Here is a 15,655-nt window from a genome sequence, read left to right on the forward strand (position 1 = left end):
CTAGAACGTAACAAATACCCTACCTATGGTAGAAACACATATAGGACGGGAAATATATCAATAGAATATATCAGTTGTCTGTATGCAGGAAAAATAAAGTATAAAGAGTATAAATCACCCTAGTCATAAACCGCATATTCAGAACAGACCTGATAGAAGAAAAGTAACTAGATACAAAAGTACAATTGATTACCCGTCATAATGTGGTTCCCAGGGGCAGGGAAAAAGACCCCAACGCACGTTTTGGTGTAGATGTCCTTCTTCAGGGGGCATGGCTTTAATGAACCCACATTCCCATTTAAATACCCACTACATATGCTATTTAGCCAATCAGCGCATAGGTAGCAAATGACGCTGCTGTGTCATCATAGGTAGACGTCTCCCATATCTATGTTGGCCAATGAAATTAAGTAAACATCGGCATGTCCTCCAATAATATACTAAAACGTCATTAGCCATTTCCCGGGAGGTCAGGAAGCGGAGGAACAATACCTCCTATTGCCAGCTTAGTGCCGCAACGTCACTTCCGCCCACAATGGGGCGGGAGGACGTCATTACCATCCGGGAAAGCGGGTCATATGCGGCGACTAGCGCCTATTAAAAAACAGGGAGGCGATAAACTCCTGTTGCCAGCTTAATGTCATAACGTCACTTCCGCCCATGAAGGGGCGGGTGGACGCAGTGTTAGAAAAGGGAAATAAAGTGTCCTCCAATGGCAGACCGACGCGTCACTACCGCCCGGGGAAACCAAGTCACGTGGGACGGCCGGCGCCTGGCCGTAACCAGGCAACATGGCAACAAACACGGGTAGCAAGTGCGCGCCGGAAATGCCCTGGGGATCTAGTGCATATACACTGAGTCATATAGAATCAGGTAATAAAAAGAAAAGAAAAAAGGCAAAGTACAGCGGGCACAAGGAGTGATCGACATATATATCGATATAATCATGATAAAAAGTCTCTATATATAGTGTAATAAACAATGGACTACATAGGTATAAATTGTTATAAATACAATTCTATAACAGTCAGTACATAGATCAGACTAGAAATTAATCAAATCTGATAATATACTGTATCATCCTTAAGTTAGGTATTCATATACATAAGTCTATATGCAAAATAGATCCAGACAAAATAGACATCTAGTAGGCTTAGGCTATACAATATATAAAACAAAGGGTATGATCAATGAAACATACAATAATACATTATGTAGGTGGCACTAGTTCATAATGCTCAAACTAAGTCCAGTTTATAGAGTATGTATAGAGGCTATTCAAAGTTGCCAAATCTTGATAAGATGTCCACAGACTCTTGATAGCAGCAGATAGTAGCTTGTTAAGGGACCATCAATGGGAGGGGATAAGCTGGGGATATGTCACTAGAAAGAATACACAACAAATGAGACACATATAAACACCAACATTAAATTAAAAACCAATTAAAATTAAGGCAAGGCAATTTACGGATAGATAGAAACATTATAGGGGAACACGAGATTGAGGCACAGATGGTTTATAGAAACGAGGCAAAGCCCTGTGACTCATTTAGACCCTGTGGACACATGGTTCCAAGGATAGTAATCCATCTGCATTCTTTCTGTGCTAACAAGCGCTGTATATCTCCACCTCGTATTCCACTATGAATGTGTTGGATACCCCTAACCAAAAATGATTTTGGGTTGCATTGGTGGAATGCTTTATAATGTTTTGGTATGGTCTTAAGAGTCGAGAGGTCTGTGGCGGTAGCTGCCGCCATAATGTCCCGTACATGTTCCCGTGTACGAGTTCGAAGTTGACGTGAAGTTAGGCCGATATAGATTTTGTTACATCCACAAGTAGCATAGTATATCACATGTGTCGTGCTACAGGTAATATATTGTCTAATTGAAAATTGTTGATGACCATCAGACGACGTAAAGTTATTGGTACGTATAATGTTTTTGCAGGACATACAATTTCCACAAGGAAAACATCCCTGGGGTGGGCCTTTGGAGTTGAAGATACTTTTTATTCGTGGGGCGTAATGACTATGTACCAGTATATCAGATAGATTATTACCTCTCCTAGCTGTCATGGAGGGCCTTTCTGGTAAAACAGTTGCTAAGGATGGATCAATTTTGAGAATATTCCAGTGCCGTTGTAGACACTCCCTCATAGTTGACCATTCATTGTTATATGTCGAAATAAATCTGATATGACTATCAGTTTGTTTACTTTTCCTGTTCTTTGAATGCAGGAGGGAGGTCCGATGACTCCTCTTGGCCCTCTCATAGCCGAACTTAATATTCCTATTACTATAGCCCCTCATCTGAAATCTAGATTTGAGGTCCATAGCCTGATTTTCAAATCTTTGGTCCGACGAGCAGACCCTCCTTAGTCTGAGAAATTGTCCTGTAGGAATGGCCCTGATGGTGGCCTCTGGGTGGCAGGAACTGGCATGGAGTAGTGAATTTACTGACGTAGATTTACGATATATATCTGTTTGTAGTTGAAGATGTTCATCAACTAAGATCTTAATATCAAGAAAATCTACCTCGGTCTTACTGACCGTATAGGTTAATTTAATATTAAGATTATTATAATTTAATTTCTCCATAAACTCATGCAGATGTTGTTCACTCCCCTGCCAAATGATGAATACATCGTCTATATATCTTAGCCAGCACTGCACATGGTCAGCGGCCTGGGCCCCCTCCCCCCCAAGACCTCCCTCTCCCAGAATCCCAGAAAGAGGTTGGCGAAGGAGGGCGCACAGGCCGCACCCATTGCAGTGCCGCATCTCTGTAAATAAAAAGATTCCTTGAAAACACATTTTCTCCCACTAACCTTTATGACTCTTTCACAGCAATAAAGGACTTATACCTATTCTCAAGAAAATTGGTCCTTAAGAAGCTACACACAAAAGGAAACATTGATCAAAAACAATTAATGGATGTGGAGGAAGAAGCCTTACAGGCCTTAGAAGAACTACTTAAAGAACAAGATATGCTGCCTGAAGGTATGTTTCCTAACTCGTCCTGCCCACGTTCTACTAGGTTTCCCCCCTTGTCTTTATGTCCCTCAGTGGACATTTTTACTAGACTGGTTGCAGAAGATTTCAAGAAAATCTCTCATAGGCGTAAAAAAGACAATCTCACGAATGCACAACGTGGGGCCTTGAGAGAATTACGTTCGTTAGATGACATAATAATCAAACCAGCAGACAAGGGGGGAAACATGGTGATTTGGCCGCAGGATATGTATGAGAAGGAGGCATACAGACAGCTTAAAGATAAAAACACCTACCTCAAACTTGATCATAGTCCTCTAAAGGCCTTTTCAGCAGAACTAGAAATCATTCTAAATCAAGCCTTTGATAAAGGCATTATTCCTAAAAAGATATTAGATGGCTTACTAACTAAGTTTCCAAAAATACCAACGATATATTTCGTTCCAAAAATTCATAAAAATGCCACCGACCCACCGGGACGCCCTATTGTGTCGGGCATAGGGGGGCTATGTGAACCCATATGCAAATTCATCGATTACTACCTCAAGCCCCTGGTTGGGGCATTGCCCTCCTATGCCCGAGACACAATGGACGTCCTAGCTAGGATCGATGGCATGACGTTGGAACATGATATGATTCTGGTGACTGCTGATATCGAGGCACTTTATACATGCATTCGCCATCAGGATGGCCTTGAAGCTTGTCGCTTCTTTTTATCTAGTAGTGGCCTTGATGGTTCCCTCTGTGATTTGATCCTAGAGTTACTTGAATACATTCTGACTCGTAATTTCTTTGTTTTCAAGGAATCTTTTTATTTACAGAGATGCGGCACTGCAATGGGTGCGGCCTGTGCGCCCTCCTTCGCCAACCTCTTTCTGGGATTCTGGGAGAGGGAGGTCTTGGGGGGGAGGGGGCCCAGGCCACTGACCATGTGCAGTGCTGGCTAAGATATATAGACGATGTATTCATCATTTGGCAGGGGAGTGAACAACATCTGCATGAGTTTATGGAGAAATTAAATTATAATAATCTTAATATTAAATTAACCTATACGGTCAGTAAGACCGAGGTAGATTTTCTTGATATTAAGATCTTAGTTGATGAACATCTTCAACTACAAACAGATATATATCGTAAATCTACGTCAGTAAATTCACTACTCCATGCCAGTTCCTGCCACCCAGAGGCCACCATCAGGGCCATTCCTACAGGACAATTTCTCAGACTAAGGAGGGTCTGCTCGTCGGACCAAAGATTTGAAAATCAGGCTATGGACCTCAAATCTAGATTTCAGATGAGGGGCTATAGTAATAGGAATATTAAGTTCGGCTATGAGAGGGCCAAGAGGAGTCATCGGACCTCCCTCCTGCATTCAAAGAACAGGAAAAGTAAACAAACTGATAGTCATATCAGATTTATTTCGACATATAACAATGAATGGTCAACTATGAGGGAGTGTCTACAACGGCACTGGAATATTCTCAAAATTGATCCATCCTTAGCAACTGTTTTACCAGAAAGGCCCTCCATGACAGCTAGGAGAGGTAATAATCTATCTGATATACTGGTACATAGTCATTACGCCCCACGAATAAAAAGTATCTTCAACTCCAAAGGCCCACCCCAGGGATGTTTTCCTTGTGGAAATTGTATGTCCTGCAAAAACATTATACGTACCAATAACTTTACGTCGTCTGATGGTCATCAACAATTTTCAATTAGACAATATATTACCTGTAGCACGACACATGTGATATACTATGCTACTTGTGGATGTAACAAAATCTATATCGGCCTAACTTCACGTCAACTTCGAACTCGTACACGGGAACATGTACGGGACATTATGGCGGCAGCTACCGCCACAGACCTCTCGACTCTTAAGACCATACCAAAACATTATAAAGCATTCCACCAATGCAACCCAAAATCATTTTTGGTTAGGGGTATCCAACACGTTCATAGTGGAATACGAGGTGGAGATATACAGCGCTTGTTAGCACAGAAAGAATGCAGATGGATTACTATCCTTGGAACCATGTGTCCACAGGGTCTAAATGAGTCACAGGGCTTTGCCTCGTTTCTATAAACCATCTGTGCCTCAATCTCGTGTTCCCCTATAATGTTTCTATCTATCCGTAAATTGCCTTGCCTTAATTTTAATTGGTTTTTAATTTAATGTTGGTGTTTATATGTGTCTCATTTGTTGTGTATTCTTTCTAGTGACATATCCCCAGCTTATCCCCTCCCATTGATGGTCCCTTAACAAGCTACTATCTGCTGCTATCAAGAGTCTGTGGACATCTTATCAAGATTTGGCAACTTTGAATAGCCTCTATACATACTCTATAAACTGGACTTAGTTTGAGCATTATGAACTAGTGCCACCTACATAATGTATTATTGTATGTTTCATTGATCATACCCTTTGTTTAATATATTGTATAGCCTAAGCCTACTAGATGTCTATTTTGTCTGGATCTATTTTGCATATAGACTTATGTATATGAATATCTAACTTAAGGATGATACAGTATATTATTAGATTTGATTAATTTCTAGTCTGATCTATGTACTGACTGTTATAGAATTGTATTTATAACAATTTATACCTATGTAGTCCATTGTTTATTACACTATATATAGAGACTTTTTATCATGATTATATCGATATATATGTCGATCACTCCTTGTGCCCGCTGTACTTTGCCTTCTTTTTTTTCTTTTTATTACCTGATTCTATATGACTCAGTGTATATGCACTAGATCCCCAGGGCATTTCCGGCGTGCACTTGCTACCCGTGTTTGTTGCCATGTTGCCTGGTTACGGCCAGGCGCCGGCCGTCCCACGTGACTTGGTTTCCCCGGGCGGTAGTGACGCGTCGGTCTGCCATTGGAGGACACTTTATTTCCCTTTTCTAACACTGCGTCCACCCGCCCCTTCATGGGCGGAAGTGACGTTATGACATTAAGCTGGCAACAGGAGTTTATCGCCTCCCTGTTTTTTAATAGGCGCTAGTCGCCGCATATGACCCGCTTTCCCGGATGGTAATGACGTCCTCCCGCCCCATTGTGGGCGGAAGTGACGTTGCGGCACTAAGCTGGCAATAGGAGGTATTGTTCCTCCGCTTCCTGACCTCCCGGGAAATGGCTAATGACGTTTTAGTATATTATTGGAGGACATGCCGATGTTTACTTAATTTCATTGGCCAACATAGATATGGGAGACGTCTACCTATGATGACACAGCAGCGTCATTTGCTACCTATGCGCTGATTGGCTAAATAGCATATGTAGTGGGTATTTAAATGGGAATGTGGGTTCATTAAAGCCATGCACCCTGAAGAAGGACATCTACACCGAAACGTGCGTTGGGGTCTTTTTCCCTGCCCCTGGGAACCACATTATGACGGGTAATCAATTGTACTTTTGTATCTAGTTACTTTTCTTCTATCAGGTCTGTTCTGAATATGCGGTTTATGACTAGGGTGATTTATACTCTTTATACTTTATTTTTCCTGCATACAGACAACTGATATATTCTATTGATATATTTCCCGTCCTATATGTGTTTCTACCATAGGTAGGGTATTTGTTACGTTCTAGGATGTATAGGTCACTATATTGAGGATTGATCCTCGACCCATCTCTACTTTGTTCTGCTCATGTCTGTTATTTAATGTTGCTAGTACCAATGTCTGTACATGGCAACTTTTTTATTAATAAAGAAAATTTAGTATTCTTGTATATTAGCTTAGACTCATTTCTCTCCATCTGTTCCAATTATATTCAGAGTCGTTGCTTATATGTTCATGCTTGAACATGGTGGTATTGTTCCACCACTAATGAGGTATGATGAATTGGAGATTTTTTATATTATCTCAATTATAAATGGTTATCTCATACATCACATTAACTGTTTTTGTATTCGAGTTAGACTGTTATATATGAATACTGTGATATGGGGATAATAGTTGTGGGAGTGTCGCTATATCATTATTGTATGATTGTGACATGATTGCCTCTTTGCGCTTTTTAAGTGTTTTTATGTTTTTGTGCTGTTACGTGTACATGTCTTGAATAAAGAATTTATCTATTTTTCTAATAATTTTCTGGAGTTCCCGCTTTTTGGATGTACTTCTTTCCCCTCTGTTCCACATGCCGTGCGTCTATAGACGCTTTTGAACTGTGTGGTTTTGGCGCTTTTTTTTTTTTTCCCCTCTCGTCTTCTATATGGAACCTAAAAAAAACGACAGTTTCTTTATTAAGTGCAAAATTAAAGCTTTTCTGTACTATTAAAAATGCATCTGCACCAAAAATGCATCAAATAAGGGGAGGCAGATTGTTATTGTGTAGTTTGGTGCAGATTCTGCACAAAACAAGAAAAAACCACAGTATTTCTGCAATGTGTGAACACGGCCTTAGAGACACAAAAAAAAAAGGCGGATGTCGTATATTGAAGCTACATAGAGATAAGAAAGTTCTGGAGGCTCCAACTGTGAATCAACAAAAATTAAACACACAGGTCCCAACTAGAGATGAGCAGGACACACAGATGACGTCCCGCTGCCCGGACTATGAAAAGCCGCCAGAAGGTTAGAGATTTGTGGCCTTCCATCCATCTGCCAGGTACCACTGAGCCAGAGACTTGTGAATCGATCCGCTCATCTCTAGTGCCAACTGTCCCGGATACAGTGGACAGTCCCGGATTTGGGTCTATGCCCTGCAGTCTCAGGCGTCTACTGAATGTCCCTCACTGCCAGCGCACCTCTGACAACTCCTCCTATCAGGGGAGAAAGAAATGGGAAATAGGCTTGGCTTGGGGAGTGGCCAAAATTTGCCACAACGTGCGCTGCATCATCTGTCCCCCTCTCCGTTCTTCAAACATTGGGGGGTATGGGCACCTACGATGTTGGACTTGGTCTGTTTCGCTACTCTCCTGTTCCACTACCGATATCCTGCACGGATCGGTCACATCCTGCAGTTCTTGCTATGAGAGCAATTTGTGCAAGGACTTCTTATTCCCAAGCATCGAGGTTCTCACCTGGAAGGCGACGTGATGGATCTGCAGGACGTCCATTCAGGCAGCGTGTCACTTGTATTACACAAAGGAACCTCTGATCTCGGGAGCAGAACAAGCGCAAAGACGGCTGCAGGAGGTGCTTCAAGTTCTGCGGATCGGAGGAAAACTGCGATCGACTTTCCTGTTTAGAGAAAGCCGGAAAGGGAAATAATAAAGGAAATGCAAAAAAAATTCCTGGGGTGGTTTCCTCCGCATCTAATGATTGCCTATGGGAAATTTACTGAGCGTCGCCACATCGTAAACAGACATGCTGCGTTCTGAAAAGACGCGCCTAATGTCCGCTTATGCAGGTCTGTCGCCTGCGTCTTTTAACGCATAGTGGAGGCGGGATTTCATGAAATCCCCTCCACGATGCTGTAACATCTGGACGCTGCGTGTTTGACGCTGTGTGGCGCCCTGAGGGTTCAGTCGCCACAGAGGTACTGCACCTCCTCCTGAGGTATGGTACCCCACCATCCAGGTAAGGTGGAGACACCTGACCACACTCCAACACCTGCATCCGACACAACATAGTAGTGTAGCAGAGCACCCTTTGGTGGCTCCCTGCTTGGAACACGAAGCGTGCTGGGAGGCGGGTGGAGTTAGTTGGCACCAAAAGAGCGGGAAGAGGATAGGATTTAGTCAGTCTGACAGAGTCAGAGGAAGAGTGAAGATCCCGAGTGGGATGGATTAAGGAAGTGCTGCAGCCGACCTTAGTGACCTGGGTCCGCTGGCACAAAAGAGGAACATTGATGGAAAGCCTGCCTGACTCTCTCCATAAGAAGGAAGGATTAGTACGGAATGTAAGGAGAGGAGGACTAAGGATTAGGGTTAGAGCAGAACCCTTCCCAAGTTCACAGCGCAAGGCCGGGGTCCGGTCCCCGAGGTTGTATGGATACTAATGGTCCTGCAGCAGACACCGGAGGAATAGAAGTTGTCACCACTTTATTCCCACACAAGACTTGGGGGCACAACAGCAACTATAGTGAGCCGGGACTAGGTAGTAAGGAGTCCCCGAAGCAGGCTACAGCTGTCTGCCGTACAAGTAGAGTTCATAGGAACATCTGACAGGAGGAACTCCAGTGTAACTCAGTACTGTGAGTACTTCACTATAGGCGCAAAAGGGAGACGTTCAGAAAAGGCACATATGTTGGCGGAGTGTTGGAAGGGAGTACTTCATCTTGCCTGGAGGTTGGCTGAGCCCCTGACCTGGAGGACACGGCACAGAGGCGGGCACCTGTGTGCACAACAGACTGTGAGTAAAGCTTTGGAATTACATGCCCTGGTGTCCTCCGCTTATTCCGGCGCCAACCTGCCCAGCACTGCTACATCCCTTGTGCCTGACACTACACCATCTACATGTCACTTCACCTACTCTGCCCTGAGACCACAGCCCTGCCTGTGGAGGGCTATAACATCATTGCTGCACCACACCATCTGTCCCAGAGGATCTGTCTGCAGCATCGGCTTAACATCTCACTTGCCGAACACCACAGGTGGCGTCACAAATCATTCACTCATAAACTTTATTCCAACATTACTTAACCCCCCTTTTAAAAATGGACGCCCAGGGCCACGGACCGGGTCACAGCTACCGTGACATCTCCCATTGAAATCCACCGGGTCCGGCTCCGAGTACCCCACGGCCCTGGCACGGGGCGATCCAGCTGCGGCTGTACGCAGCGTCAAACCCGCAGGGTTTCCTGACCCTGGAAACATATCCTTAGGGTTGGTCTAAAGTTAGGGTTGTAGTTATGGTTGGGATTACAGTTAGGGTTGGGATTAGTGTTAGGGGTGTGTTGGGATTAGGGTTGGAGTTAGAATTGGGGGGGTTTCCACTGTTTAAGTAAATCAGGGGTTCTCCAAACGTGACATGGCGCCATTGATTCCCGCCAATTTTGCGTTCAAAAAGTCAAGCGGCGCTCCCTCCCTTCTGAGCCCTGCCATGTACCCATACAGTGGCTTTTCCACACATATGGGGTATCAACGTACTCAGGAGAAATTGCACAACAAATTTTGTGGTACATATTCTCCTGATATCCTTGTGCAAAAGAAAAAAAAAATGGTTCCAAAGTAAATTTTTTGTGAAAAAAGTAAAATGTTCATTTTTCCCTTCCACATTGCTTTAGGCCCTGTGAAGCACCTGAAGGGTTAATAATCTTCTTGAATGTGGTTTTGAGCACCTTGAGGGGTGCAGTTTTTAGAATGGTGTCACTTTTGGGTATTTTCTATCATATAGACCCCTCAAAGTGGCTTCAAATGTGATGTGGTCCTAAAAATAAAATGGTGTTGTAAAAATGAGAAATCGCTGGTCAACTTTTAACCCTTATAACTTCCTAACAAAAAAAATTGGTTCCAAAATTGTGCTGATGTAAAGCAGACACGTGGGAAATGTTATTTATGAACTAATTTGTGCGATATGACTCTTTGATTTAAAGGTACAAAAATTAAAAGTTTAAAAATTGCAACATTTTCAATTTTTTTTCCCCATTTTTCGCTTTTTTTCCATAAATAAACACAAGACTTATCGAAGAAATTTTACCACCAACATGAAGTACAATATGTCACGAAAAAACAATGTCAGAATCACCGGGATCCATGGAAGCGTTCCAGAGTTATTACCCCATAAAGGGACAGTGGTCAGAATTGTAAAAATTGGCCCGGGAGTTAAGGGGTTAAGGTAAACAATGGGGGAAAATGCAATGAAAACATTCAAGACAAAAAAAAAAAATAATAAAAATTAATAAATAAATTAAAACGAATTAAATCAAGATGAAAAAAAAATTATAGATCTGGGAAGACACAATTGAAACTAATGTATTTATTTTTGCAGTTTTTATTTTTTTTTTTAAGTACAATTAATGTAAAAAAAAATGCTTTTTTTTTTGTTTGCTATTTCACACAATGCCACCAGGGGGCGCTGATGGTCACAGAGCAGGGAGAGAGTGGAGCACACAGACACTGGAGGAGGCGGGACACGGCAGACACGTGATGCGGTGGACGTGGTCAGAGCGGGGTGACTTTCTGCTGCTGCACGCTACTTCCGGTAACGCTTCCACTGCCCGTCATGTCATCCACCGGCGGCCGTGAGTCTCCGCTGTCCCCGCGGGCTTTGGAGAATTGTTTTACCTGTAAATTATTGTGCGGGGGCGGCCTGATCGGTGCCGGCGGCTACGTCTACGCTAAAGCTCGGAGACACGTGGTGGGAAACATGAGCTCAATGGGCACCATGGCTCAGATCATGTTTGCTATGGGTAAGCTATAAATGGACTAATGGACAGCCAATCAAGGTAGAGAAAGAAGACGGTGCAGGAGCGATGTCATCCAATCGGATGAGAGTAGTGAAGTAATGGCAGCCAATCAGATGAGAATCGTGGGATAATGGCAGCCAATCAGATAAGTAGTTTGTAATGGCAGCCAATCAGATGAGAATCGTGGGATAATGGCAGCCAATCAGCTAAGTAGTTTGTAATGGCAGCCAATCGGATGAGAGTAGTGAGTATTGGCGGCCAATGAGATGAGAATTGTGGGATAATGGCAGCCAATCCAATGAGAGTATTGGCAATTAGTATAGTTCTAATATATATTTTTTAAGCAATGTTGAACTTTGTAGAGATTAGCTTGTGGTGTTACTTTATAAGATCAGCTACTTTTTCATTTTTTCACTGATGGAGCGATGTGAAGTTTTGTGCCTTTTAAAGACATTGTTGACCGTTCCTTCTCATTCCCCACGCTTGGTCCTGGTAATATAATAAACCCTATACTCTCCTCCCGGGCTGGCACCGTTCCCTCATTCTCGTCATTCGCTCTCCCTGGGGCTGTTGTGACCCGTCGTACCCAGTCAGCTCCGGCGTCGCTATCGCAACCTTCTGTTGAATTGGGCGTGAAGAGGAGTCACAGAGATCAGCTGCAGCCCAGACTCCCTCTTCATGTTTGATTTGTCCAAAGACGGGGCCCGTGACGCCAACGCTGATTGGGCGCCGGGGTCACAACAGCGCGAGAGCCGACCCGGCTGGAACAGCGCCGGCACAGGAGCCCCGAGGAGAGCGAGAGCCGACCCCGCTGGAACAGCGCCAGCATGGGAGCCCCGAGGAGAGCGAGAGCCGACCCGGCTGGAACAGCGCCGGCACGGGAGCCCCGAGGAGAGCGAGAGCCGACCCCGCTGGAACAGCGCCAGCACGGGAGCCCCGAGGAGAGCGAGAGCCGACACCGCTGAAACAGCGCCGGCACAGAAGCCCCGAGAGCAAGAGGCAACACCACTGGAACAGCGCCGACACAGGAGGAGAGTATAGGTGTTTTTATTTTATCCTAGTAGTGGACAAACCCTTTAAGCCTGTATGATCACTGACAGGCTGAGCTTCATAACAATGGAAAGATGGTGGCGGCGGCAGTCTTCAGTACACCTACGGCTCCAAACTGGACACCCCACGAGGATTGCGGCATTTAAGTGGTTAAACAGCAGCAACCAGAGCGGGCTCAGAATGCAGCTGTTAGATGCAGGTCCTGGCTGTGTTACACAGCCGGCACCCGCCATGTATGGACTCTGCTCCCGTGCCCGTTCCATGCCCACACTCCTGACATGGGCTTTATATTACCAGATAGATTCCAAAGGGGGTATGCCTTGAAAATAGTTTGTGATCTAGTCACAGTCCCTGTGGTCCGATGTCCCCCTTTCTGAAAGCGGTGTACGGAGCAGTGGTCACACTACTGCTCCGTTCATTGGAGCACTGTTATCTCCATCACTCCCATAGACATCGATGGGAGAGGCAGCGGGCAGGCAGGACCCTAAGTCTGTTCCATTCCCTCTAAACTGGGGGGCTGCAGAACCCAGATTTAGTGATCATTGGGGGGTCCAATAAACTTTTTTTTTTCCTTGTTTTATTTGGGCCAATCCATTTAAAATGGATTTCTAGCAGCTATAGCTTATGTTTACTTTGGGGTCAAATAATTCCCACATCGACCATTAGTCAGAGTACTGATTGTCAGGATCGCTGTGGGCCACAGAGGTCGGACCCCCATCGATTTTTTTTTTTTTTAATTTTTTTTTAAATGGACAACCCCTTTAAGTGCCGTAAATATCATTGATCACAATGTTTTCTTTTGTCTCTCAGGTTTGGCGGCATTTGGAATAACAATTCTAGCGAGACCTCAAGGTTCACCGCCCACTAAGTAGGGGCGATCCGGTGACGGGATGGACATCGCGCCACTCAGTTATTATTTAAGGACTTTTCCCCTGGCCGGCGGTCATCTTCAACAGCTGCCATGGGGATGACGTAATGGATGTGTATTAGATGAGGAGCAACAGAGCCAAATGTGACAAGATGCACAGGGGCTTCGGCCTTGGAGTTGGAGGCCGCTCTTAAGTGAGGCCTGAAGGCCCCGCGTGCATGAAATCGTGTAACCCTTAAAAGACTAGTGGCACTCACGTTGCATTGAAGCCTATGAGGCGAGATTGCCTGCAGCCGAAAAAATCATCCACTAGTTGCCAATAGCACAGCGAGGCCGGCAGATGCGCAACCACCATCTACATATCACGGGGTGGTCCTGCCCTAATGGGGGGGTCCCTTTACATCATCTCTACTGACTGTCCGAACAAGCGCTCAGGACTCCTCCGTACCATCGGGGACTAGTGAACTGATGCCACTGCTTTATCCATGACTGCTTTATGGCTTCTGCGGTGAACTGATGCCACTGCTTTATCCATGACTGCTTTATGGCTTCTGCGGTGAACTGATGCCACTGCTTTATGGCCTCCGCGTTGTATTGATACACATCTTTATAGAATGCATCAATAAACCAATGCTACGTAATATTGGATTACCGGTCATTTGTGTTTTATTAAAGGGGGTCTATATATAGATTTTTTTTTCTAATAGGTGAAAGCCGGCAAATCAATGGAGGGGGGGGTCGAGCTCACCACCGACTGTCTTAACCACTTGCCACATGTGCGCTGTTTCTGCAGGAAAGCATGCACAGAGCGGCGTATGGCTCATAGAAAGGCTCCAGGATCCGGCGCGTTCATGCTTCACCTACACGCTACTTATGCGGATGGCTGTAATTTGCCGCGGCTGCATGTCTCGTGGCCGTAACACATGCAGTGATTGGCTGTTTGTTAGGTACGGTAATTCCTGCATGTGTTGCAACTGTTGAACAGCCGCGAGACATGCAGTCGTGGCGACTGGAGCATTTTTTCGAGCATACTGAAAATACTCAGGACAAGAGCATGCTCAGATAACACCTGATCCTAGCACACTCGCTGATCACTATTCACACTTCAGGATGTAAACTCTCCCGTAAAGATCAGCGGTGCCAAACGGATAAAAGAAAATTTGTCATCAGGAAATAACTGTGTTTAAGTCTGATTTTAACGTATTTTATATATTTTTTTTTTTATCAATCTATATTAAATAGAAAAAATATCTTGGATTTTACACACTCTGGCCATAAGGTCTAATGTTAAGACTATTGCTCCCTGTTGGTCACATGGACGTTAGCCGCAACAGAGTGACGGAAACCCTAAGACTATGTGCACACTGTGAGGAAACGGAGGCAGACATTTCTGCACCGTTTTTTGCATCTCTTGGCAGGAAAAAGGGCACGGTTTTTGCCCTGCGCTTTTAAGTGAAGTCAATGGTGCAAAACGCAGAGAACGGACGACGCAGATTATTCTCTGCACCAAATCTGCAAGTCAAAAAAATAAGTAACTTGTGCCAAGAGACTACAGGTTCCTCATTCACTTTGCTGGCATCAGGATTGCTGTAAGTTTTTCTAGCAAATCTACATGGCAAACAAAACGCACCAAACTTGCAATGTGTGCACAAGCCCTATTTGTTTGCGTAGAAGCATTATCTGAGCATGCTCTAATCAAGGCAAAAGGTCATTTTTAAGGGAGGAGGAGAAAGTGAGCTGTGACATCACCCATTCTGAATAGTGGATCTGCTGTTAACACTTCTATAGACAGCAGATGGATCAGCTCATCTTCTCTCCCTGCTGTACAATGCCTGATAACACATATATATATATAGTAGGTAAGAGGATCCACCTTTCACAACGGGATGGCACAGCTCACCTCCTCCTCCTAATAAACAATGACTGATAACACCTCTATATACAGTAGATATCACCTATTGTGAATGGTGGATCCTGCGTTATCTACTGTATATAGAGGTGTTATCAGTCATTGTACAGGAGGAGGTGGGCTGTGATATCACCTATTGTGAATGGTGGATCCTGTGTTACCTACTGTATATAGAGTAGTTATCCATCATTGTACAGGAGGAGGGGGCGAGTTGTGACATCCCCTATTTTGAATGGTGGATCCTGTGTTATTACAGCTCACCTTCTGTACAGTGACTGATAACACATCTATACAGTAGATAACACAGGATCCACCATTCACAATAGGTGATGTCACAGCTCACCTCCTCCTCCTCCTGTACAATGACTGATAATACCTCTATATACAGTAGATATCACCTATTGTGAATGGTGGATTCTGTGTTATCTACTGTATATAGGTGTTATCAGTCATTGTACAGGAGGAGGTGGGCTGTGATATCACCTATTGTGAATGGTGGATCCTGTGTTATCACAGCTCACC

The 15,655-nt window shown here is 44.3% G+C and overlaps 1 long non-coding RNA gene across 1 annotated transcript; it reads left to right on the plus strand.

The window, feature by feature from the left end:
* The first annotated feature begins 10,992 nt into the window (after positions 1–10,992).
* Positions 10,993–13,872, plus strand: LOC141092399 (uncharacterized). Its single transcript, XR_012232788.1, has 2 exons — positions 10,993–11,101; positions 13,167–13,872. It is a non-coding gene; the product is annotated as an uncharacterized lncRNA (long non-coding RNA).
* The last annotated feature ends 1,783 nt before the right edge of the window (positions 13,873–15,655 follow it).

The sequence above is a fragment of the Dendrobates tinctorius genome, unplaced genomic scaffold (assembly GCF_039654945.1).
Source record: "Dendrobates tinctorius isolate UK_male_01 unplaced genomic scaffold, ASM3965494v1 ptg000059l, whole genome shotgun sequence".
Taxonomy (NCBI): domain Eukaryota; kingdom Metazoa; phylum Chordata; class Amphibia; order Anura; family Dendrobatidae; genus Dendrobates; species Dendrobates tinctorius.